Genomic DNA, 26,652 nt, shown 5'->3' on the forward strand with positions numbered 1-26,652 from the left:
CATGACACTCAAGCGATTTATTATCTTTGTGTTCTTAACCTTGGATATCGGATTGTTTGTCCAACCATATCCTTTTGATCCTCTGGAAGATGCACTCTCGAGCATTTTTCATTGTATGTAGATTGTAGTGTTTAACAAACAGATAAAACCAAGTGAGAACGGATGGAGAGGAGATGATGCGTGTGTCCCAAAATGCTTTCAGATGTCACACAAAGCGGGAGATACGCCGTATTTATCTGTGATGAAACACCAAGCATTACGCCCGTGAATGCTGTTTAACGTCGGAACAGTTAAATCTTTCATGATGCAATTTATCACGTCGTAATTTTAGCCACGGGACAGTTTCAGAGTCAGACAGTTTGCAGATGTGAAGCAGTTCTGGGGGTGAGAAAACAACAGCTATCAAGTAAATCACTCAAACAGCTTTTCTTGAATGAACAAAGCCTGTAATCATTTTCGACACGTTGCCTCGTTAAACTCATGCCATTCGTATGAGTTAGTGAATAACCCATAGTTCCCAATGACCCAGAGGCATGTGCTCAGGCCTTTCATACTGTAGCTTCTTTCTGTCCAGCTGCTTTTTCAGGCCCAGCTGGTAATGCCAAAAAAATCCACAACAAATAGGCCTCCCATCAGCCCCTCCTTCATTGTTGTGGAGAGTTTCCTCCCCCCTCTGGTCCTGAGCTGACACCAGGGCCGGCCTTTGGTCTGATTTAAGACCCTGGCCTACTGATGACCCTGTTTTGCGGCTCTCTCCCTCCCCTGCTCTATCTCTGGCTCTAGTTTAGCTTGACTTAGGGAAATGCTTGCTCATTCTCTCCACCGCTCATTAATCCAAGCGAACAATGAAAGGAGCTGAGCACAAACACTGTTGCGTGTAAATCTTTAATGTGGAGCTTTTACTTTTCTGTCCTTTGTTTTACGAGGCCAGGGCTTTTGCCATAAACAGATTTTGAAATATATATTTTGCGTCTGATGCAGCTATATTCTGAGGGGCACACATTATTGCTTCCAGTGTTTTCAGAAGTTTCTTTAGCACACTATCTGTTTTCCTGTCACGGGTTGGGAATCACAGCGATCCCTGACTTTCCGGCTCTTGACTTTTTGGCGTCAGAGTGCATGTTTGTCGGTGATTCATGCGCTCCAAATGAACGTCATTACTTTAAGACAAATGGCCAGCCCTCGACCTTGACGCTCAGACTCTTGTGCTAGTTTTTAGACAGAGACGTGTAGCCTCTAAATGCATAAATATATTATTTATGTGTGGTTAAGTTACTGCTATTGTTGTCTCAGCACATGCAAAGGCCAGAGCTGTGGCCTTGGGGCCAGGCGACAGCACACTTTGTCATGTTTTTTCATTCTCATGCATAATTAAAAAACTTAAATTACTTGCCATGTACAAAATTATAATGCTGCAGGAAACAGGCTACATGGAAATTTATTTTATTTTTCACGAGACTGACAGGAAATCAATTAATCCTGATGTATTATTTTATGCTGGACAGGCAGTAGGCTCCAGGAGAGAGAGGGGATGGAGATTGGCTACAGCTGTTCTCATTGGTGCAGCCATATATTATCGCTGGCGTGTGTGACAGCTTCTGAGGAAAATGGCTGAAGGGTATCAGGCAGGTGACTCGACTGTAAAAAGAATAACACTGTGGGATACAAACTGTTCTGATATAAGATTTGTGGTGGTGAAGAGGCACTTTACTGCTGCGCTGCATGTGCTGTTGGTTTTGCCATATTTTTTCCCAACAACGGCTTTCTGTCACTATTTATGATGAAGCTTTCTGTAGCTCGTTTCATTTTCTGTGTGTGCCAGGAGCTGCTGTCATACAGCTTCTTGTGCTTAGACCTCATTTCAAACGTCTTTTTCATGGGTTTACAGCAAACCGTTGTTTATGTCTCCAAGTGTGATGAGATTCTTATATACTTTAAGTAAAATTTAACATGGGTTTAATCAACAAACAAAAATTGTAGATGCCATATAGTGAATAATCTGATCTTCATTAACTCAATGTAAATAGATACATTTGACATTTTCACCCTAATATAGTTCCCTCATTCAGAAGCATTTCAGAGTTCATAATGATGAGTTTAAGTATTGTAACCTGAGTGAGATTAGGTGTGATTTTATGTCCTGATATTTATGATCAATACTCAATGTCCTGCTGAATACTGTTCTTCTTGCTCACTAACATCAATAAATTATACTTAAGAAACATGATTAGATCAGCCCAGTCGCACTTTATGGTATAGCGTATGAATGACACAGTAATCACAAGTCATTCTTGTGCAATAAAAACGTCGTTCTTGCTTTTGGCATGTCATTTGTACGCCATATATAGCATGTACTTACTGCAATGTAAACACATCCACGGAAATATGCTACACTCAGAGCTATTAACGTAGAATGAAAAGTGAGAAAGACTGCTAATGGCGGGTGGCAGGGAAGATGTATGGGTCCAACAAACACAGGACTTTCAACCAGGAGACTGGTATTTGTGCGTACTTATTTTAAGCCCAACCATGATGTTTTTCCTAAACCAAACTGCAGCCGTTACCGTGGATAAGATAATCGATTGATGTCTTGATATCAAAAATGTTTTCAAATGGCTGCTAACAATATATCAAAAACAACCCTGTCTCCTAGAACTCACATTTATATTCTTCTAATTTGCAACACCAAATACGTTCTGCTAGAAATTACATTTTCTTGTTGTTAATGAACAAATCTGCCAAGTTGCAAAATGTTGATACTGACTGTGTCTGCTAAATGTTAACTGACATGTTTCGCTTGTTTCCCGACTATCTGCTTTGCAGAAAATATCCACGCTTAGCAACTAAAACACGTTTTTTTTTGCACAATGAATCACTCCTTTCACATGTTTCGCAGTCAGCATAATCCAGGCAGCAATTAGGTTTCCCTTCAAAACAAATTACTAGTATATGAATGTTATTTCTTGGAGATAGGGTTTGTCAGAAACTGAAAGCTGAATCTCAAATTCTGTTAACTTTGTTATTCAGTACACCGTTTTCAACCAGTCTGATCATGCATATGTTTATTTTAACAGTGTATGTGTAAATACAAGTTAAGGGAAGCCATGCATTCTTATACATTTCTCGTTGAGTACAGATGTTGCTGGTGAACACCCCCAGTAATCAGTAATTAGTTTGCATCTTTATGAAGTATTATTGAAGCACAGCAGTTTATTTGTGCATGAATCAGTCTGCTATAATAAAAAAATGGTATCCTCTGCCGAGGTATCTACATATACTTCTTGTTTATGAGATTGAGCGGCAGACAGACAGATTTAAAAGGCAAATGTCTGCCGTCAGACGGAACAGCTCATAATAAATGTGCCGGGTTACTGGTTCGCCAGTCGCACGGCAGCGTACGATTGGTTTATCACCCTCAGCTCTTGTTAATGGAGCACTTTTATGAATGAAGGGAGACGCAACCACTCAGTTCTTGTTTATAGCCAGACGAAGTGTGCATTTACTCAACTTCCTGTATCATCGCTGTCAGAATATTGAGCCGTATATTTTATTTGGCTTCCCTAAAGGCTACAGAGTCGGTTATTCACAATTATGGCAAGACTTAAATTTGAACATCCTCTTTGGTTGTAATATCTATTAAGGTAGGAATTAAGAGCATAATGAATTGTGTCAATCGTTCACTGCTTCACAGTTGATATACTTTTGTAAAACAATAAACAAATGACAGCAAGAGAATAGAGGAAATCACTTTGGCCATGCATTTTAATGAAACAAATTATGATATCTACTGGATTATGAGCCCACCCAGTCAAATTCAAAATGTCTTGTGTGGATGACATGTGAGGCGACACACACCAGATAACACAATTCAGTCCTGCAGAGGTCAGATAACACTTCACCGGTGAACCAGGCGAGCCATAATACTCACAGCCACAATAACAACGAGGACGAACACACGGGGAAAAAAAGGAAAATTGTGAGCGATTCGGGGAACTGACGGCAGCCGGGGTTTTTTTTCTTCTTCTCCGGGTTAATTCATTGGATGAAACGTTGTGGCACATGATGTGTCATATATCAAAGGCAGGGCATCAGTAATCTTTGCTCAAGGGCATGGATAACAGGCAGATAGACATGTGAATGAGATGGAGAGGGGGGCTGGTGAGCGACTCATCCCTTTCTGCCATCACCACAGAGAAGATAGAGGAAGATTTATGGGACATCACAGACCACATACTAGCAGGCTGACCATCTTATATGTGAACCCCTCCCTCCCACAACCTTCCTCCATCTTGCTTTTAAAACGCAACACCCTAGCAAGCAGTTGACTCAGATATCTATACCCTTTTCCCACCAAAATTAGTCATTGACAGCCCAAGTATTCATGTTTTATAAATTAATAAATTATAATAATTGTCCAAATCCCTGTTGATTTTAGTTATTATATATTCACTTAAATGCACATCACATAGTGTAGCATCGCACCAGAAAAAGGGCAAAAATTAGCATGTCTGCTCTGGTGCCATGTTTCCATCACTGCCGATTTGAGCTGTAACCGACAAATACCTATATACTACTGCAGAGTCATTTGTTCTGGGAATGAATGCCGATTGCAACCTTTCCCACTAAAGACAAAAGCCAGATGTTAGTGGGGATGTTGTCCAGTGGGAAAGGGGCTTTAGAGATGTAATTGTTGTGGTTTCTTTTGCTCCCCACTCAGCCATGTTGTTTTAATTGGTAATGGGACCCAAAGTTATCAAACCTCCATCACCGCCGATTCTGTGCTTTTTTTCCAAATTCAAATCCAACTTTCCGAGATCCCTGCTGCTGATACCGCCCACTGTTTACCGACTGGAGCTCACTGGGCTCCAGCTCAGTGACTAACGCTCGTATAAAACTGCATGACTAACTCTGTGTTTTGGCCACCTGACGCATATATCTGTCTCACGCTTGTGTGGTTGAAGTAATCAAATTTCTCCAGGGGTTTCCAAACAAAGACCGATAACACAAGCATATCTAATGTTCAGGATATCTCTATTTGTTTTTACACATTAGCAACCCATTGAAGTCCGATAAACACAGATGGTTTGGAGTCCGTCCAGTTTCCAAAAGTACGGCACAGAGCACAATAGTCTTACGCATTATTTAATTACGGTCATCTATAATGCTGTCACTTTGACTCCACCTTTTGTTGCGTGGAAATGCTAAACAAAGTCTTGCACGGAAAAAAGCTGTGTGACAGAAATTATGGACAGTATACATTTTAATTGAGTGTGATCACCGAAGTAGTGCTGTTATGACCCGTCTGATGGGATGTAATCTGATCCACAGTGATTAGAACTGCGAGGACAGATAATCACTGACGTACATGGTGTCATTTCCTGGAAGAGAAGTCGTCACATCTGCCTTACAGGTCGCAGATGACTTCCGAGGATCACAGCTGGTGTCCCCCCTCGGGACACATTCATGTGTTATCATCAGTCATTACAGAAAGTCTTTATAAATTAAATGTTTAAAGTCCCTCTGGGTGTATCAACTGCACTATACACAGCTGAAATCTCTTGGAGCGCTTCGAATTAGGAATTAAAATGTGCTGCTTTTGGTGAAACTACTGTACAAGAATGAAACTTCTTCTTCGAGCTATAATACAAGTCTTTATTGCTGTACACTGCCAGGTTGGGCTATTTGGCAGACTGAACGCACAATTCAGCACACACATCCTCAGGGAGCAAGGAGAAACCATTGCAGACATTCTGCAGAGTACCCAATAATTTCAGGTAACAATTACAGTAGAGGCCCAAGCCCTTCAGTACGGCTCATACCGAAGACAAAAAGCATGCAAAGTAGCCAAATGCTTAATCTGCTAGGATTTAAAAATGATTTTTGCTCTCGTGCATGTCTGCACACACTGCGTACATCATATTCAGTCAATCACGCTGCACTCTGGATGTTCCCTGTAGCAAAGAAGCGCCATCTTTCACATAGCTCTGCTAATTGACCCGAGTGACCGATGAGAACTGGGTGAATTATAACATCTACAGCGAGTGTTCACTTGTTACATAGCAGTGTAAGGAATCTCGTGATAGACTCTGAACAAATTCACAAATACGCACCTTTGATTTAGTTGTGACGTTAAATTCAATCGTTATGTTCGGTCTTTACACGGTTGACATCTACGGCCTTGCGATATAGATCGCAGTCAAGGAGCAGCAGCGGGACAAACCACAACCTCGGTGTGTATCAGGTTGCTCGCCAGGAACTATTGAACTTCTCTCTGACAGGTCGTTCAGACTGTGACAGCACCGAAAGGACAGTGGGATCAACTTAAAAGCCGGGGAAACAAAGCGAGTCCGCCGTCTCTACTTCACATCTGTTCATGTACCTGTCAGGAGCCGTGAGCAGAAGGAGGAAGTGGCCGTGTTCGTCGGTGATATCCTTCCTCTCTCAGTAGCGGCGAGGGAGAACGCCCTGCTCACACAAAGGGTAGCCTCACTCCTTCGCACTGTTTATTTTTAGTCATAACATCCACTACAATTGAAAGTATGGGTCAAGGTGAGGCTAGGACACTTGTGAGGGGAGGGAGCCCGAGGAACAACAAACAGATGTTCTTTGATGATAATTGCAGAGAAGGGAAAAGCGGCGTGGAGGACGGGCTCGTAAAGCGCTCACTTGTTGAGGCTGTCCCTCCTGCCTGCTGCCCCCTCTGAAGCCCTGTGGTGGTATGTTGTTGAGCCCCAGGAGTCAGAGTGGGCCTGCTGGTGCCATTACCCTTACTTGCCAAGAGGTGACATCTGCTCACAGTAGCAGCCACAAATTTGAATGCCAATACCTTCGCCTTGAACCGACCTGGAAAAGCAGGAGGGGAAAAAAAAAAAAAGTTTGTGTCAGTCAGCGACGATCTTTCTTAACATGAAAGGGTAGGGAGCCACAGCCCTTAATCAAGTATGGCTGTCAGCAGGCACCCTTTAAAATGGAGCTGTAAAGACAGGCTGCCAGTGTTACAGCCGATGAGCGCTAGCACTGAATGATTGATTTGTGTAAATCATTTTCTTTTTTGCTCTCTCCCTCTCTTTTTACGAGCATCAGCAGCGGTGGAGGATGGTGAGGATACCATCATGGGATTAAGTATAGCTCCTCCAGGCTGTCCTGGTGATTAATGAGCTGCCACAGCATTCCCAACTGTCACTAAGAGGAGCATGGGTTCAAACCATGTCTAGACTGATGATACAAAAGATAAAAATCAGTTGTGTCATCATGTCATTAATGTCCTGTAGTTCTGATGTTGATTTAGCAAGTTGCCAATCACCCTCAGGGGATTGTGACACTCTGGTTATATCGAGGTCTGAATTGCCTCATTTCAGCAAAATATTCTAGGAAATTTTAATACTAGAATTATTGATTTATATTAGTTGTAAGTGCTCGAGTCAGCACCATAGATTGTATAAAATATGGACGACATCTTCGTGATGTCACCCATAGGTTTCTGAAGAAACTGTGCAGCCCAAAGTGGGTGGCTCCGGTCGTCGCATCCTTGGCGCAGTGACGACACAGCCTAACTCCGGGCTTATCCAAAAATGGGCAAAGAGGTGGATCATAAGTGGAGCTGAGGCGGGCCGGGTGATGCAGCAGAGCAGACAGCTAGCAGATAGCAACCTGGTACGGCACCCACCTGTCACACAAAGCAACCACGCCCTCATTATGCCAAACTTTAAGCCTTAATGTAAATTAAACGGGTGTGTTATATAAAAATTCACCCTCCGTGCAGTTGTTATGAACAGGAAAATTAGCTATAGAGACCAAAACTGTTTTTTGTACCAGGCTGTAAACATGTTTTTTGTCACTTTCTTGTTGGCTTCATTTCTCAGCACCGGAGGTTGCCGCTTGGTCAGCACCCATGTAGTTTAGCATTTTGTTGTTGCACTTTTTAAACAAGTATTAATACTTGTTTCCCCTCCTCAAAACATGTGCTAGCATACTGTGGCATAAAGCAGCCAGAAAAAAGTGTGGGCAACACTGCAAGCAAAGGCAGCTGAAGCTATTTTGGCTAGCTAGCTAACATTATCATCCCAACACTTCATTGTCTTAATCCTCAATCTATGTCTGTGCATTCACTAGCAGCCTGGTCTGCTGCTTGTATTTTTTCATCGTAAAGTTATGCTAACAAGAATAGCAAAAAAAAAATGTCAGCTCCACGGTGTTTTGTTTTTTTAACAGTTTTCTCGGATAATTTTGAAGCAAACTTGCAACAGGAAGGGACGGCCCATTATTCCGAAACCTTAATTATCAGAAAAATGTCTCATTGGACAAAAAGCCCATTTGTCTGAAAGCCCGTTATCCCGAAAAACAAACACCTATTGTTCCGAATGCCCTTTTTCCTGCTGCTGAATACATGGCCCACCACTCTGCCGCTTATTACTCATTGCCTTCTTTGGTTGGGTTGGTTAGGTTAAGGCATGAGGAGTGAGATTAGATAGCTTTAGGATAAGCATATCAGGGTAAGCCAACCAGAGGCAGAGTAGGGCGTGTCACCTCATGCCTTCACCATAGTAGAAAAAAAAAATTGTGACTGAGAAGGTCCGATTACATAATTTCGCATAATAATTAGCCATGTGATTCTGTTAGTTGCACAGAGTTTGTATTTTCGGAGCAAAGGGCATTTGGAGAACAGGCGTTTGTTTTCGGGATAACAGGCTTTCGGACAAATGTTTTTTCGGTCCAATGGGACACTCTCCGGACTATTGGGGTTTCGGACTAATGGGCCGTCTGGAACAATGGCATGGCACCCAATAGGTAGCAAATGCATGTATTGCCGTAACTTTGGCATCACTGAATGAAAGACCCCAAAAGTCTGCTGCCTGGTGTAGACGACAATATGCCTCCTCTGTCTCACTCTTGCTATTTTAATTAGCACTTTTTATCTCAGATATTGATAGAAACATCCCTCTCTGCTCGCAAGTTAGTTGCCTGTCTTGTTCTGCAGATCCTCCAGAGATTCCTTATGTCTTGTTTTAGAGATCGGGCCTTGTAATGCCTTCTGACCTTTTGCATTGAACTGGAAAGCCGGGCAGAGAGCTGCGAGTAGCGAAAGTACGAGGGGGGAAATTGAGCCGCTCTACATCTATCTCTCCCCAAGGAGTGTCGTGTTTCTCTTTCCACCATTTATTTGAAAGCTATCATTTCCCGGGACTCATCGCTGAAAAATGGCATTGATTCTCCGGATGATAGATGCTAAGTGTCCCTCTATCGACATGCCTATTGACAGGCCTGTGTAAATTCTGCATCTTATTACCCCCCCGGATAAATGATACACCTTGTGAACAGGGAGGATGTAGCTCGGTCGATGGCGGCGTCTGAGCATCTCCTACAATGGCGGGTGTCACTTCTGAACAGCGTGATTCATTTTGTCAGAAAACACCTTATCAGTCACTTTGCTGAATAATTAAACATAATAAGAGTGACAGTAGATAACGTCCCTCTGCAAAGCACGCAGGCTAATAAATGAGACCAGCTACAGAGCATTTATTCAGCTCTGTGCTGCAGCTATACTGTAGGAAGGTCAAATCTTAATCTAAGGGTGTTTTTGAATCTAATATCCCTGTCTGGAAAGTTTGCTGTAGCATTAAAATGACTTATGTAAAGCCTTAAACCTACTGCATGTGCTGTGAAGCAACTCGTTTCTTTACTGCATTGTTTACAAGGGCTATTTTTCTTTGACTCTGTAAGGTTTATTGCATCTTAATCCTACCCTTTTGTAGCACTGCCTGCAAGGACGTTAAATAATGTCCCACTGCCAACCGTTTTCTCCATCTCAATTTGTTTTATAGTAATACACAACTTAACCTTCAGAATAGCATTTGCAGGTTCATAACACTTGGAACAGGTGTAATTTTTCTAACAAACAGAGCTGCAATGTGACCCTATTTATCTCTGTTTCTTATAATGCATTGTATTAATCTGTGGGCCATTCATGACCCATTATTTCAGCAGGGCAATAATTCACTCTTATTGTTCAGCCTCGCTACTGAGGAAAATCTTTCTAGTCCAGTTGTGCTTTAGAGCTCCACCGTGCAGCTGTTGTGTGTGGGATCTGTGGGAGTTTGTTGCCTTTCGCACGAGAATCCATGAACCATCAAATGTTATGGAGAGTGAAATGGGCTCTTGTGATTCAGCCTCTTTTAAAATGTGAATTTCCCGGCTTGATTGATCTCGGTGATTTGTGTTTGAGGCTCTTCTGGTGGAAAACAGAAGTTATCTTTTATTATAATATTCTACATCACCATAGGCAGTCTAAGTAATCAACGCTAAATGATCTCACGCAGGAGACATAATTGCAGTTTTAAATACCAACAGCTTGTAGGTGTAAGTAGTCAAACAATCTGTGATCCATTAAATAAGAGATAAAACAAAATCCAGCCATAATTGTATCATTTCAGCAAGACAATTTTCACATTCTGATTAGAGAAACTGTGAAGACGATCACATCGAGGCTGCAGCTAAAAGCAGAGCTGTGTGGTTTCGTTTCTTCCCCCTTGTTCCGAAGATAAATTAGCAGCTTCTAAATAATGCAGTGAACCCTAATTCTCTTTGATTAGTAGTGAGTTAGATGATGGCGACCCATTGAAATTGGTCATCAGCATAAATAACGAGCGAATGAACTGATAAAATGCAAAGTCCTCGGCCATCATAAATCAAATGGAATCCACTGGCCGTGGAAGCGGGTGGAATTAGAAGTCCATGCTCCTATTAATTATGTTGCCTTGTGAAGGCGACAGCGTGATAAATCAGCGCTGAAAGGCCCTTCACCGGCCGAGTCTGAGGAGTTAGACTGCCTGCAAATTGCTTTGTGTATGCTCCTAATTGTTTCTTAAATAACCCTACTTTTTGAGGCAGGTTGGAAAGGTAGTCTACCAAGAAGGGTCAAGGAAGTCAGAGCCGCTGCCTCTCTGAGATAACATTATAGAAAATCATCTCTCTTTTTTATATGTGTTTAAATTGGTATTAGCTACTATACAGTATAAAGTAAGTATATAAGGTAATATAAAAAAACGTAAGAATTAAAAACGTGAACATGCATAAACCAAACGTTGATTAGTCCAGTCACCAATAAGAGTAACAAGTGAAATGGAAAATCCATCATACAAAATGTATGTTTATATTAATTATATACATGCTATGAATACATTAACACACTTGTATAAATATACAGTACATTAGGCTCAGAGGTGCCTCATTATTAAACAGCTGTCTTCTTTTTGAGCTTTCAGCAGGCACAGATGTTATCTTTATCTCTCTAATCAATACTGTGGTCATTGACTAATTTGAACCAATACATTGATCCATTTAAATCCTAAACTGGCTTTATTGGTGAAGTATTGCGTATTGGTATTTCTTTGTTGTTGCTTTGAATCAATAAGAATTACGACAACAGTATAAAATGTGGACAGGAAGCCAGCGTTCTTAATTTGATAAATTACGCATTCACTTTGATAATTTCCCTCTTTGCCTATTCTTCTGTGCTTTACAAACGTATGCCAACTCTGTTTTATAGCTGCTGTTATTTGAGTCTACCTCTCCAGAGCCTTTATTTGTGCCCCTCTTGTGTAATATTTCCCGGCAACAGCTCTTTTTTTTTGGTGGCCAAATAACATCAAATGGATTAAATTAAATTACTCCAACTTTTGAGGCATGTAATAACGATCGGACCTCTGAGGAGCATGTAATTAATGGGAATACTGAGGCAGTCATGAGCTATTGCTCATTAAAGTACAACCCACTATAAAACTCTGTGAATTTGGCCCAGGAACTTAATTTGTATTTGTTGAGCAGTGGGCATCGTCTAGCATGAAATGTAGAGTTTCCAGTGTGTTTAGCAGGGAATATGCAGTTAAGTTAAATTATGTGTGCTGCCTGAAATGCCAACGGTCATGCGATGTCATTGTATGGCTTTGTGCCCATGTCTGCTGTCAGTGTGTGATGAAGGGCTTCAGTGCTTTGATCCACTGACGGTTCTGCAGAGGAAGATGTGTGTATGGATGTGTAGTAGGGCAAATACTAAATGTTGTCATTGTCCATTAGTTTTTCCGATTAACCATTTAGCCTTTAAAATGTCAGGAAATAATGATAAATGCCCGTTACAAGTTCCCAAAGACCAAAATTACGTTTCAGTCCCACAATCTCAGTTTGTTTCTGATTCTCAATGTAAAAATGATAAATGCATACGCTAAATTAAAAGAGCTGTAAAAACTCAGTAGGGGTGGGAATCACCAGAGGCCCCACGATACGATATTATAACGATACTTAAATCACGATACGATCTTATTGTGATTTTAAACATTTTGCGATATACTATTGAGTGTTGCGATAATATATATTGCTGATTTTATTACCTTTTTTTCAAATTCTGCAGTTTGTCAACATCTGTTTTATCTAATAAGACGCAGTTTTCAGTCTGTTCATCTCAGAGGTTTCATTCACATATCTTGAGGTCAGAGGTCAAGGAACCCTTTTGAAAATGGTCAAGCCAGTTTTTTCTCACCAAAATGCAGCGTAACTTTTTAGCGTTATTTAGCGTTCTTCCCGACAAGCTAATGATATGGTTGGTACCAATCGATTCCTTAACTTTTTCTAGTTTATGATACCAGTTTCTTCACTGTAGCTTTAAAACTGAGCCCGCTACAACCTCTGAAAGACAGAATAGCGGCCGCCAGATTAAGAGTTTATACAAAAAAAGGTTGATACTTGACATTTGTGTTATCGATTTGATATTGCCACGCAAAATATCTCGATACTATGCTGTATCAATTTCCCCCCCCCCCCCCCCCACCCCTAAATATTGGGAATACCCTGTTAGTGGGAAATATCGTCGTAAGCCGCTAGCCTATACAGACTAGCCAACTAGCTAGCCAGGAAATTGAAAGCTCCTCTGTAACTTCTTTCCTCGTCTAAAGTCTATAACATAACTTTCTACCATGTTGTGTAACACAGTCAGCATAACCATAAACCAAATGCAAGACAGCAAATTCCAAATAAAAAAACAAATGAATTCATTTTATAGTTATATAATATATAAAACAGGGCTGCAACTAACAGCCGACTATTTTGCAAATCAATCAATTCCTCGTTTTGTCTAAGAAAGGTCAGAAAATAGTGAGAAATACCCATTAGAGTTTCCCACAGCTGAAGGTTATTATCAGTCCAAAAGCCAAATACATTCAGTTTACTATCAAATATGACAGAAAAGAAGCAAATACTCGCATTGACATTGATTAATCGATCAAAATGGTTCGTGATTAATTTTCTGTCAATCAACTAATAGATTCATCGACTAATTGTTGCGGCGGTAATATAAAAAGCTGCTAATTGTCACTGGAACCAGTTTGATAAATGACTGGAAAGAATCGATTGATTCTTAATATTGTCGATTAATTTTTCTGTTAATCAGCTAATTGTTGTGGCGCTAATGTGGCTGTACAGTATGTGTGCATATCTGTACAGAAGCATACGTGTGTGTGTGTGTGTGTGTGTGCGTGTAGGTGGGTGCCCTTCTACTGACATTCAGCCCCTGGTAGATGTTTGAGTTTAAATAATGCTCCTGTGCGGTCGGAGGAATAATGGTGTGGACTTTCATGACATTGCGTCAGTGCCAAGGTGACTGACTCGAGGACTGATTGCTCCCTCTGTCTCTCTCTCTCACTCTCTCTCCCTCTCGCTGTCCGTCCCCCCTTCTCACCCTGTCAATAAGCATCCTCTTGTCTGATGGAGTCACATCAGGGCACTGCAGCTGACACCATGGTGTCTTTATTTCCTGCAGCAATCCTTTTACAACACACATCAGTGGTGATTAATACACTGACAGCAGCCAGGAGGTTAACCCCCTGCTGCCAGCCAGCTACTGTTACCGACAAACACACACTACTCACCTTACATACCTAACCACACTATACTGCACTTTGATATATACTGTGTATAATCAAAGAAGAGAAATATCTTGCCCAGCACTGTACACTTTAGAGGTGATTGATGGGTGCAGAAAACACTTGGTATTCCAAAACTGTCTTTTACATTAAACCAAATGGTTGCTCCCACTTGCAGCTGTCTGCTCGGTTATTAAATTGGAGGTCTTCCGATTTAAATTTATGGCATCCATTACTCAAGAATTTACATGTCCAGGTGTTGCATCTGTTTGGCTTCAGGTAGGGGTCACTTTGATTTATTAATACCCACGGTTTCATCTGCTAGACAATCACTGACATATTGTCACTTAGGGCAGCGTGTCTCTCTGTCTTTAACAGCTGTGACAACCCGTGTGTTATTAGCTCCCTGGCTGATTATGCAGACGCGCAGACCGAACATGTCAGCGTCTGCAGGGCGAGATTACACACCGCTCTTAATGCTTATAATAACCAATAAACAGCAAATCATAGACTCCAGGCTGAATGAGGATTTTCTCATTAAATCTTATCAACACCTGCTTACTTGTTGAACATCTCAGAAGTCTCATGATAGAGGAGATAAGTTAACAGTCTGCGGGAGTGATCAGACCATCTGGGTCATTCAGAGCCATATGTTCGCACTTTGTTATCGTTGCACAGGTTCAGGAAAACAGTTTGTTTTTTGCTTGCTTGAGCTGATCAGCTCTGTGTAGTTTCACAGCTTATGAGATCCAAGGAGCTGGTGGGTGAAGGAGCTTGCATTGGTAGTGGAACGATTAGTCGATTAATGGATTAGTTGATCAGCAGACAACATTTTTGATTATCAAATCATTGTTAAAGTCATACCAAACACTGGCTGGAAGCCCCACAATACAATATTATCACAATACTTAAGTCATGACACGATCTTATTGTGATTTTAAACATTTTGTGATATGCTGAGTATTGCGATTTATTACCTTTTTTCAACTGAAAGTTATACAGTTTGTCAACATCTGTTTTATCTAATAAGATAGTTTTCACTCGATTCATCTCAGTTTTCATTCACATATCTTGAGGTTAGAGGTTAAGGGACTCCTTTGAAAATGGTCATGCCAGTTTTTCTCTTCAGCAAAAAGACTGCTCTAAGTGGTCGACAATCAAGATGTAAGCAGGGGACTCCAACCTGGATTGGCACCAAACACCGCTGTCTCTCCGCTCACAGTTGTGTGTCAGCAGGAAGGACCACTGAGGGCCATAGGTAGCCCAGTTGTTAGGACATAGCAAATGTCACGAACGGAGGGAGAGCGCGTCCCCTCGAGTCCCCCAGATGCTGCTCCCACCTTTCATCATTAACTCTTACACTGAGATAGTAATTAGGGCTCCTCGCGGCATGAGACAGATTCTGCATTAGACCAAATTTTCTAAGCTGTCATTCTAATTATATAGGCCGGGGCAAGATGGATCAGCTTGGTCGTGTGTTAGTGTTGATGTCAGTTAATCACGGTGACTCGGCCCCGTGCCACAGGGCTCTCTGCTCTGTCCATCTCACGGTACAAAAAACAAGTTTGTGGTCAGGGTGGTGATGCTACAAACATTTTATATCAACTCTGTATTTAAGTGTTGCTTAACTGTTATTAGTTCAATCTCACGGCTCATAGACTACAACACAAAGTATATCCCAGTGTGACAGTACTGTGTCATGACTCAGTGAGAGTTTAGCTGCTCGTTTAAGTCTGACTTTAGCCCCCGCTCCTCAACAAACTGCCAAATTATAACCTTTTCTTGCAGTGCAGAGCTAGGACATGTTAATTGGATTTGACAAGGGCATATTATGCACAACAAATATGCATAATTCGGCAAAAATGGAACAGAAAATTGGAAATAAAGAACAGAACAAAGTGGATTTACATGGTCGGGTAGTCTGAATGTCTGGTATCATATTCTCTGCTGCCGCCCGCATAAAAAGGCACAGAACTGTAACAATGGGTATCAGTGGAAAGTGCTTTAAAGTTAAAGCTGATGGATGGCTTGTCAAAAAAAATAATTGCACTGGTGGGAAAGTGGGTCTGCGTGCTTAGAGGGGGGAGAGCAGGATCCACAGAGAGGATGATGGGAAGTGACAGTGGTCTGTCAAGACGCAGTGGCTGCCCAGAGTAGTGTGAAGCCCCAGCTAGAAGGTGGCAGAACAGAGCAGGCTGTCAGAGCAGGAAAGTGCCTTTAATACATTGAAATGAAAAGGAATCCGCCTGTCAGACCTGTTCAGCCAGTCGAGGGAGCAAGAAGGAATATGGTCGAATAGGTGTAGACGTGGTAGAGCTGGGCGAAGCCGGCGTGCCGCTGGCCTGGCTACAGGTACAAATCATACAGTCGGACGAGACGGGTCGTCAGCCGCCAGTGGCTGCTACCAGTTACAACTGGTTCCTTTTGCTGTGACAATTCATTAATCAGTTTGACAGATCTGGCCTTATTACATGGAATATTTGACACTTGAACAATTGGATTGTCAACTACATCCTATTATAAATGCAATTCAAAGTGAATTCTTGGTATTGCAGAGAAGCGGGTTATCTTTAAGGAGTCCTGCGCTGACCTTGGGAGGCAAGAATTACTGCTTAAATGTATGCAGTATTAGTGAATATACTGTACATATAGAAAAAAACAATACACAGCTCATTCCTCTGCTTGGTCCTTGTCCATGCATGATATAAAAAGTGTCAGTCTTTGATTGGAGGGATGATGTATAGACTGACCTAACAAAGGATCAAGTGCCCAGTAAGACAGACAGCTAATAGATAGAGAAGCAAGAGGAGCCTCATTTAGAGAGGAAGGGCTGTTTGCGCTGCCAATATGACAAAGGGGAAGTCGACAACCATTGATCCATGCTCACGGATGACAGCTTAAAAATTCAGCAATAATCATGACAAATGAGGAGAGGCACCACAGCCAGAAAATTATCAATAATCGCCGTCTGAGAAGAAATGCCAAGGTCAGAGAGAAAAGGCTACTGAAGTTCCCTCTGCGTGCGTGGACGCTGCCAGGTGATATATTGGTAAAGATAGGAGGAGCGGGAGAAGTTATTAATTAAGTTTTGGATCCCACAGGGACACGAATGTCCCTCAGTATAGATTCCTTGTCGGAGCCCACTGAATGCCAAGGGCAAAGAGACCATTATGTAACAGGCAGTTTCTGGTGGCTTTGATCCCTCACAGGGGAGCTGCGTGGATGGATTTGCCGTATCAATAACTCAATCCCCTTTCAAAGGAAACCTGAAGAAGGCCGAGGCATTAGTAGCATCGCGTTTCATGACAGGTCACTGCTGATGTGGGATTTACCTATTCATTCATCCAAACATTTTTCAGTCGCCTGTCCCCGGTCAGGGTCGCGGCGGCGAGCAAAGTAGCAGAAGAGTCATTTTCTTTAACAACTTTCTCCAGCTCAGAGTACAGAACCCTCAAGCCCTCTAAGACCAGCTGAGAGATGTAGCACTTCCAGCGTATCCTCCCAGTTGGTGATGCAGGGAATAGGGAGGCATTCTCGCTAAGTGCCCAAACCCCCTCGTCTACCTCCTCTAATCATGAAGGAGCAATGGCTTGATGCAGAGATTGTCCAGAATTGCTGAACTCCTCACATTACCAGTATCTCAGTCTTTCATTCAATCAAAGCTGGTAACTGTTGCATATTTTTCTGGTAAAGGAATTGATAGAGTTTTGCTGTATAGCTCAGTTCTCTTGTCACCACCACCGTCTTAAACAAAGCCTTGGTTATTGTCACAAATTCCCCTAGCAAGTGGGCAATCTCTAAATCCTTTGTGACAAAACCCCCAGAAATAACTCTTTTCTTCTCTTTTGTTTTCAGGAGACAACGTGGCTTCAGCCTAAGATGTGTTGCTCTTCATCCTGATCATGTTGCACTCCACGCAAACCACTACAGATCACGGGTCAGATGCAGGTCAGTGCAGATATTATTGTCACAAAACTGTACACTCTCCAGACCTCGGCGGTGACACTGCTCACAGTGACCGTACTTAAAGGGGAGCTCCACATCAGAGTCTGTTTACAGGTCTTGGGGAATTCCTACTGCGTATGTGAAAAAAGTTGTATGAAGCCTTTGGTGGCTCCAGAGGGAGCTGTGTGAAATCTGATACATTGCCTCAACTGTGGTCAGTTGGGCTAGTGGGCAACCTCCGGGTTTGTAAAGTGAAACCAATGCTGAAGTGCCTTAAACTTGCATTCTCTCTAATAGCCAGCAGGGGGCGACTCCTCTGGTTGCAAAAAGAAGTCTGATTGTTTAGAAGTCTATGAGAAAATGACTTGATTTATTACCTCAGTAAACATTGTAAACATGAGTTTATGGTCTCAATCACTAGTTGCAAGTCTTCTTCAATACAGCATGATGTTCATTTAGTAAATTATGGTCCCATTTAGAGTCAAATAGACCATAAAGCAGGGTATGCTTTAGGGCGTGGCTACCTTGTGATTGACAGGTCGCTACCACTGCGTTGTCCGGTCTTGGAGTTGTCTGCATTTTAGTCTTATAACTTTAACCCTTTCACAGTTTGTTTTCAGTTCATGAAAGTTTATATTGTAACATTTTGGTCGTCTAAAAATGTCTTATATAGCGTTCGGTTGTACATAGCTCCATCCTCTCGTGTCACTTCTGGTTGCAATAAAACTAGATGGCGATGGCCAAAATACTGAACTGGAGGCTTCAAAACTGCACTCCACAAACCAATGGGTGACGTCATGGTGACTACGTACACTTCTTATATACAGTCTATGGTTCGGGATGAAGACTAATATTTTGAAAATGAAAAAATTTGGGGGTGTGGAGTTAGACAGAATTGAGCATACCTGACGTCTGTAGCCTGCTCCTCATCTCTGCTTGAGGTTAGCAGCTCGAGACAACATGAGCTGCTTCCAGCATAGCACACCCAAATCTCTGACCAAACTGTTGGCGGTTGAGTTGCATTCTGGGTGATGTAGATACCAGGTTTTGACAAGGAAGAAGAATACATAGAATAAAAAAGATATCTCTGATTCTGCTGCATCGATTTTGATCATTTCTTAAAAACCGTGATTGACAAACAATGCTATAGGAGTACAATGCTATATCAGTGGAGTACTCTTTTAGCGAAGATAGCCAACACAACTTGTGCTGCAAATTCATCCACCACAGCTGCCTGTGAGAAGTTAAACTAACAACCAAGTGACATTAGTAGCCATAAAGAAAGACTCCAAACTCCCAAAATCTTGTAACTGTATTTATGACTTTGCTATTCAAACATTTCCACCGTCTTAAATGTACACTCATGTTTTATTCAAATGTATATATAGAGGAAATTTTTTGTGATCAGTCTGATTGTAGAGGGCGATGAAACACGAGCAGTGATGATTTAGGGGCAGTTTGAATCAGTCAGTTGTTTGATGAGCTATGTACACAAACACACAGTGAGTCAGAGGCATCTGAGTGAGCCTCAATGAATGACACATCCTTGAACTGGCATTTTAATCATGTCTGAATTTATGAAATTCCTGACAAAACCACCATGTTAGGTTGTTCATATTATACACACAAGGTGACCCCGCTGACTATAATAGTCAGACTATAGTCATTATCTGTAATGGAGTCAATGGCTTGCTTCGCAGTTGGGCCAATTAATAGTTGCATTATTAGACTTGGCTGTCTTTTCATTTAGGCTTAGCACGTTGCATAACACTAATGCCCTCGCTTATTTGCTGCTAAAGTAGAATGAAGAGGAGTAAACTGTGAAGCAGTAGAGTTGCTGACACAGCCAGCAGAGCTCATTTCAGTGAGATGCAAATAAAGTAATGCAGCTGCAAATGCACTTTTTTTTGTATCTTTTTAAATCAACCAAGCAGGTCTCTTGTTCAGCCAAAGTTCAATGGGCCACGAGGTCAAAAAGACAAGAGAATAATTTACTAGTTGTGTCATGCTCCTGTGATTGAGTCGTCGTTCTGGCTTTGGGACTTGATTTGTGGCCTCTGTGTGAAAAGTGGCATGTGGCTGTAGGTATGCACACTTCAGGGGAGGTGCGCTTTCTCGCGTCTCTGGTCCAAACTAGCACGCTGCTAATAACAACACGAGATATTAATCCTCGGCTGGTGAAAACGGTCCTGCAGCAAAGGGAAAAGCCTCGACGGAGGTGCGAAACAATTAAGCGTCCACAGCAGCTCATTTGTTGAGGTGTGCTTGCCGTCTTTACCGGGTCTATAGAATGTTCACATCCATTCACACATAGTTGTAAATTTTCTCAGTACTGTTAGCATCATAATGCTATTCGTCGCCTCAAGAGGGATGATTATTCTGTCATATTATTACCGCCCAGACGCAGCCCACACACTTCCTTTGCCTTTGCGGTGAGGATGAAGCACAGTTCCTGTTTTTCTGGGACCATCTGTAAGAAAAAAAAGCAGCCCAAGGTAAAAACGATGACTGCAACTTGGCAGAAGATTAAACGGGCCCTCCGCAAAAGCCATTAATAATTCTCATATTTTGGAAACAGACCATACATACAGAATCTGTGGTATTTAATCTCCTCTCTCAGCGAATAAAAAAAAGGTCAGCTGGGAGGGAGGGACTTTTTTTTTTTTCCTCCCCAGCCCAGAGTGATGGGCCTAGCTTTTCCAAGGCACCCCATTTGTCTGTCAGGGCTGTGAGCAGAGCCAGTGATTTAGTTTCCATCACATGAAGCTCATGTCCGGTTGATGATACTGCCAGGCGGGATATGGAGGGAATTTGTCACCTGGAGCTTTGACAGGGAGATAATTGCTGATAGTTAGCAGAATAATAGGATATGAGCATTACTAGCCACACAGGGTTTAGGGAATATTTGTTACTCACACTTCATAACATATTTTCCCCCCCATCATTTCAGTATTGACTTTGTTTACACAGAGATCATTTAACCTAATCAGGCTGAAACAACCAACACATCTAAGTATTTAGAAAAAGATTTTTTACATGACACTGCTGAAACATTAGATAACATCAAGTCTGCAGTGATTGTTTTTAATAAATCTTGTAAGCCATTGTTTTACTGCTTGATTTGTCATTGAACAACATTCTTGTCGCTGATCTTTCTCCGAGCCTGTAATACTCCCACACAGCCGACTATTTCTTTCACTTTCATTTGTTAACAGACCACACATGTCCAGCCAGTGGCTTCCTCTCCGAATTAGCAGCTGGTTACTGTTGTCAGAGACTGACCACAAATAACCAACACATTTAGCCGGCGCAAAATTGATGCAACACAACAGATAAACACCGGGCACTGCCATCAGCAAATGTCATCTCATTTAACAATAGGCCAATGACAGTCAACAAGGCTGAAATCAGCCGATACCGATGTTCGGCCGATAAATCGGTGCACCCCTAATCATGAACATAAGTCGCAATTTTCCCTCACCCATGCAGCCCCCCACCTCCAGAACAACAATTGTGGGGAGATGAATTAATAAATATATACAGAAAACGGAGTGGGTGAAGCACAACAAGACTAGTGTTCATAGTTGATACTAGCGGAATCTTGAAAGAAAATCACACCGAGGTAAATCCCAATGTTGTTCATAAATGCAGTGTGAAAGTAAAAACATACGACAGTGCCACGGCTTCTTCTATCTGCCTGTGTGTCATTGTGAATATCCACGGGGTCACACAAGAACCCTGCGGCCAATCAGCAGGGCTCACTCAGCCTCAACACCTCCGCCGAGCAGCATCCACAAACAACAGCTCTGCCTGTGGCTACAAACAAGGCAAGGCACATCAGAGCACAATACAGAACCATTTCAAACTCTCCAGGAGTTGCAGTCCCCCCCCCCCCCCCCCACTCTCTCAGTTAAGTTAAAGGTTATTCTTCTCTCATTATTTCTTGGTTGATCCTCTACTTGTGCCAACTGTAACCTCCAAAGTGCAGCAGTCAGTGTGTACGAAGCACTCTGTTTTCTTTTTTTGGACTGTTCTTGGTTTCTTATTAACAGGATTTCCAAAATCCTCACATTCCCAGTTTGCAGCTGGTCTGAGAGTTCATCTAGGGTCTCTTAACGTTCTGTCTTAAGGCTAATTTGGACAGATTTAAAAACCATTCAGCCCAATTAGTTTGAATATAAAAGTCAGAGTTGAGTATCTATGTGAAGTTGTACTATCGCCGCAAGTGCTTCATGATTTCCCTTTCTAATGGTATTGGCGCCACATCGGGAGGATAAGTGTTGTGTGTTTTACATTCTCTTCAAATGTAAGACAATGAAGATCTTTGTTGAAACTTAATTTGACCCAAATGTTGGCAAGACCAACACACAGTTTTCCTTGAGTGACTTACAAAAGAGACAGGTCACAGCCGACAGCCGTAATAGATGGAGTAGCAAAAGGAGTGGTGCAGATAAGGGAAATGTGCCAGAAAACTCAGTTGTGGGGGTTAGGGAATAATCTCTCTATAATAGCCAGTGTTGGGTCAGAGAGCAGTCCCGGACCCCCCCCCCTGCTGTCTTCCTGTGTGTTAACTAACGCTCACCAGAGTGCTGCCTGAACTCGGGGCTGGCAGAGCCACGGAGTGGGATCCAAACTCTCAGCAGCTCTGCGACCTGGCTGAACCTCTACCTACCGCCCCTCAGTGGGAGGGGGGGAACTGCTGAAGAAGTCCTCTGAGCCAGCGAGAGGCTGATTTAGGCAGATTTACCCCCCTCCCAGCAAGAATATAACTTTGAAATGAAACACAAATTATCTCTGTTGGGAGCACCGTGAAATATTTACTGCTGTTTTTTCAGTTGGTGTGGTTTTATGTGCCATTTGTGTATTGGATAGTTAATGGTGTGTTTTTTCCACCCGTTTGTTGTACTCTTTTTTTTTTCTTTTTCCAAGGATACATGAAAGGATAAATCTTTTTAGCATACCAAATATGAAATTCTTATTGCCTGTCCTGTCCAAGAGTGTCTTGGATGTGCATGGATGGAAATATCTGATTCTCTCCTGGGCTTGGGGGCCACGGGCACCAGGCTTTTTAAATGGGAAGGGGTTGCAAGACATGTAGGTCCCACCCAGTAACAGGGTTTAGCCCTGTGACTTGCCTCATTCTAACTAGGCCTAATGAAGGGGGGGCTTTAAGAAGGCTTCAGCATGCAGCCAGGCATTACCGATTAGGTCAGTGGAACGGCCGCTGGGCTGAGCATGATGGATGACTGGTGGAATGAGTTTCTGCCTAGCGGTATTGTGAAATCTTTTCATTGTCACTGACGGGGCCTATGAAGGGTACTGATAAATGAGGGAGCAAGTGTCAGAAACGCCCTTCTTTGCCCTGCTGTGGCTTTAATATCTCCCCCAGCTACAGAGCAAAGAGTATTGATAAAAGCAAAAAGTTTGAAAAATAACCACGGTCGGTGGAGCCAGGCGGAGCGAGGTGGGGATGATTAAGGCGACCGGCTGCCGGACCCAACCCAGGGTTGGTCGCTGTAAACACCAGTCGAGGCCAGTGCCCATGCTGGGAAGAGGGAGCCGCTTTTTATGGGGAACGGGTGTTACCTCAGTGACACGCTGCTGTGATAAATGCGTTGCCTCCATCTGGTTTCAGCACATGTAATAAATATCTGAACTCATGTTTGACCTCTCTCACTTAGCAGACACATCTTTCACATCCAAGAGGGAATCACGATTATGGGTGTGTGGAAGGGAGGGGGGGCACGACCTGTATTTTTTTTTTTTCCAATATCTTGAGGTATTAGTGCAGCAAAAGCAAGAGCACAACAAAATGCAGCGTCCATCTACAGCCATAATATCATTAGAGCTGCGACGATTAATCGATAAGTTGTCTACTATTAAATTAATCACCAACTATTTTGAGAATCGATTAACTGGTTTGAGTGATTTTTTTAAAGAAAAAAAGTCATTAATTTTGATTCCAGCTTCTTAAATGTGAATATTTTCTGGTTTCTTTACTCCTTTATGAGAGTTAACTGAACATCTTTGTGTTGTGGACAAAACAAGACATTTGAGGACGTCATCTTGGGCTTTGGGAAACACTAATCGACATTTTTCACCATTTCCTGACATTTTATAGACCAAACAACTAATCGATTAATCGAGAAAATAATCAACAGATTAATCGACAATGAAAATAATCGTTTGTTGCAGCTCAAAAATATCATTAACTGATTAATGAATGAATCTATTAGTCTTTAAAATATCAGAAAATACCTACAAATTCCCATTGCACAACCCTGTCTCCTACAAAATTGATGAATTCAATGAAATGTCATTGACGATGCAGTTTCGTTGTATGGGAACGTAATTTTTTAGGAAACCAGGCTGCATTGCAAGTTCCAAGAGTCCCAGGTGGCGTTTTCAAATTGCTTGTTTTGTCCAAACAGCAAACTTAAATCCATACATATTTCATTAATAAAAGCAGCAAATCCTCACATTTGAGAAGCTGGAACTAAAGAACGTTTTTTTTATTTTTTTTTTTGCTTAATAAAATACTTAAAATGAATAATCGATTATCAAAACTGTTGTCATTTAATTTTCTTTTGACCAACCAATGGATCAATTGACTAATTGTTTCAGCGGAGCCCTCAATAGATGAGTATTTATGAAGCAAACAGTCGGAAAGAAATGACCAAAGTGAAAAGCTGCTTTTCCTTTATTCTCTGCCGTCCTGCAGTTTTGTGGTCTGACCTTGCAGCTCTTGTGCCCCATCCATCTTGGGCTGTTTAGCCATTTCACTGGATACATACCGCGCAGATTAACACAATTCATCACCACAATCATCCTCGATTCATCACCCTTCCCAATGAATGTTTTGACATCTAGTTAATTTTCTGCTGATGATTTATCAAATTATAATTACCATACTCTGAAGGAGTCATTCATTATGTTGATACATGATAATGATGCCAAAGTGGATTGAATTTTAAGTAAGTTCTCTGTGATTATAGCATATGCATTATTGTGAGTAATGCCTTACAATTTGGTCCCCTCTGGCAGTAGAAAGTCTTGGGACTCTGTTAATGTTGTGACAATAAATGCAGAAACAGGCAGGTTGTCAATTCATTTTTTTCACCACAAATTGTTGAGCGAGGGCATGCGGAGCATAAAACGGTCCGATTCATGCCTCTGATTTAACGTGGTCGTAATTAAAGGGTGCGCTAATTCAGTCAGGGTTTCAGTTAGCGCTCCTGAGGAGCAAAGACTTTAATAGCTTCAGGTTTAGCTGCAGTGCTCAGGTACTTTATTAGCAGTTCACTTGTTCATTGAGCCTTATTACTATGGCTCTAAAACAATCAATACTGGAACTGGTCAGCTATGCATACCACACAACAGAGAGTTAATCTATTCATTAATCTTGTTATTATTTAATTAAAATGCTCATAAGGCTGCTAAGTAGTCAGTAGAGCTGCAGGTAACAATTATTTACATTATCGATTAATCTGTCGCTATTTTTTTTCGTTGAATCTATTAGTCTATAAAACGCTGGAAAATGTGAAAAATAACCATCCAAGGCGATGTTGATTGTTTTTGTTTATTCAATTTACAACGATATAAAACGGAGAGGCAGTAATTCTTCATATTTGAGAAACTAGAATCAGCGAATGTTTGTCATTTTTGCTTGATAAATAACTTTAATGGACTTATTATTTTAGCGTGAATAGTCAGGTAATGGTAATATTGACATTGCAAAACTGAAACGTATGATCCAGACTTCTTCTGTCATTGCACCTTCCTTCTGTCAGTCTCTCTTACTGTCAGTAGGAGTCAGACTGGGCTTTGCACCTCTTGCTTCGCCGGCTAATTGGAGGCGACTCAGATTGAATTAATGTTGTGTGCCGTGTTTGGTATGCAAAAAGCATGAATCTATTGTTTTCTGAACGACGGCATGTCATCATGCAGGGTATGTTGTTGGGCAATTAATTAGTACAGTGTTCACAGAGGGCGTTATGAGGTCAAGTGGCCATCCCCCCTTTCAGTGGTTGAATTCAGCTTGATGGAAGCCGTTTTCCAAGAGTCTGATGATTATGTGTCATGGATCTAAAAGTGGGATAGATATGCTACTGATTGGGGGAAACACATTCATTTAATGCCTCTTTCTGTTTCTCTTACACAGATGAATGAATGGTCAGCATAAAGAATACACCATGTCGGTAGAATGGGGAAAACATCCCATTGTTTACTCATTATTACAAGATTTTTGGCCCCACTGCTAGCCAGGAAATGTAGCTTTTCTTTTCTCTGTGCTGCATGTTTATAGCGAGTTGTTAACAAATTTAACAGATAGCAAGGCTACAGAGCTCCTTTGGAAATAGCAGCATTGATGTATTCATGGTAATATTTAATTTTACATGCCCATGATTATAACTTTGCAGCCATTTTGGCTCGTTTGGTTACACATTCGTACTTTCATGAAGCAAAAAAATGTTTGACGAGTATAGAATTAACTGGATTTTTCGGTGATCTTTTGTAGCCATTGGGTCCAAAGAGCAGGCGCAGTAGCGTTTCCTTTAACCTTGCCTCCCAGCCCTCGGTCCAACCTCAATCTCGGGCTCATTCACATGAACGGTGGAAGGAAAATAACTCTGGATTCGGCTCTTAGTGCATTTTAGAACTTATAGGACCTACCAATTTTAATAAGGGCTATTATAGTGTTCATACAGACGTTGCTTTCCCAATGTAAGTCTATGGGTAAAAGTATTTTTGGGCACATGACGGACACTCCTCCTGGGGGCTTGGTGTCTTCAGCAAA

General features: G+C 41.8%; 1 long non-coding RNA gene across 1 annotated transcript in view; it reads left to right on the top strand.

Moving 5' to 3' along the window:
- LOC141758530 (uncharacterized) overlaps positions 1-26,652 on the top strand; it is a 160,271-nt gene that overhangs the window by 79,900 nt on the left and 53,719 nt on the right. Inside the window, exon 5 of the long non-coding RNA XR_012591885.1 lies at positions 17,766-17,858. This is a non-coding gene — a long non-coding RNA (uncharacterized LOC141758530). The remainder of the gene's footprint in view (positions 1-17,765; positions 17,859-26,652) is intronic.

The sequence above is a fragment of the Sebastes fasciatus genome, chromosome 20 (assembly GCF_043250625.1).
Source record: "Sebastes fasciatus isolate fSebFas1 chromosome 20, fSebFas1.pri, whole genome shotgun sequence".
NCBI classification, from domain to species: Eukaryota; Metazoa; Chordata; class Actinopteri; order Perciformes; family Sebastidae; genus Sebastes; species Sebastes fasciatus.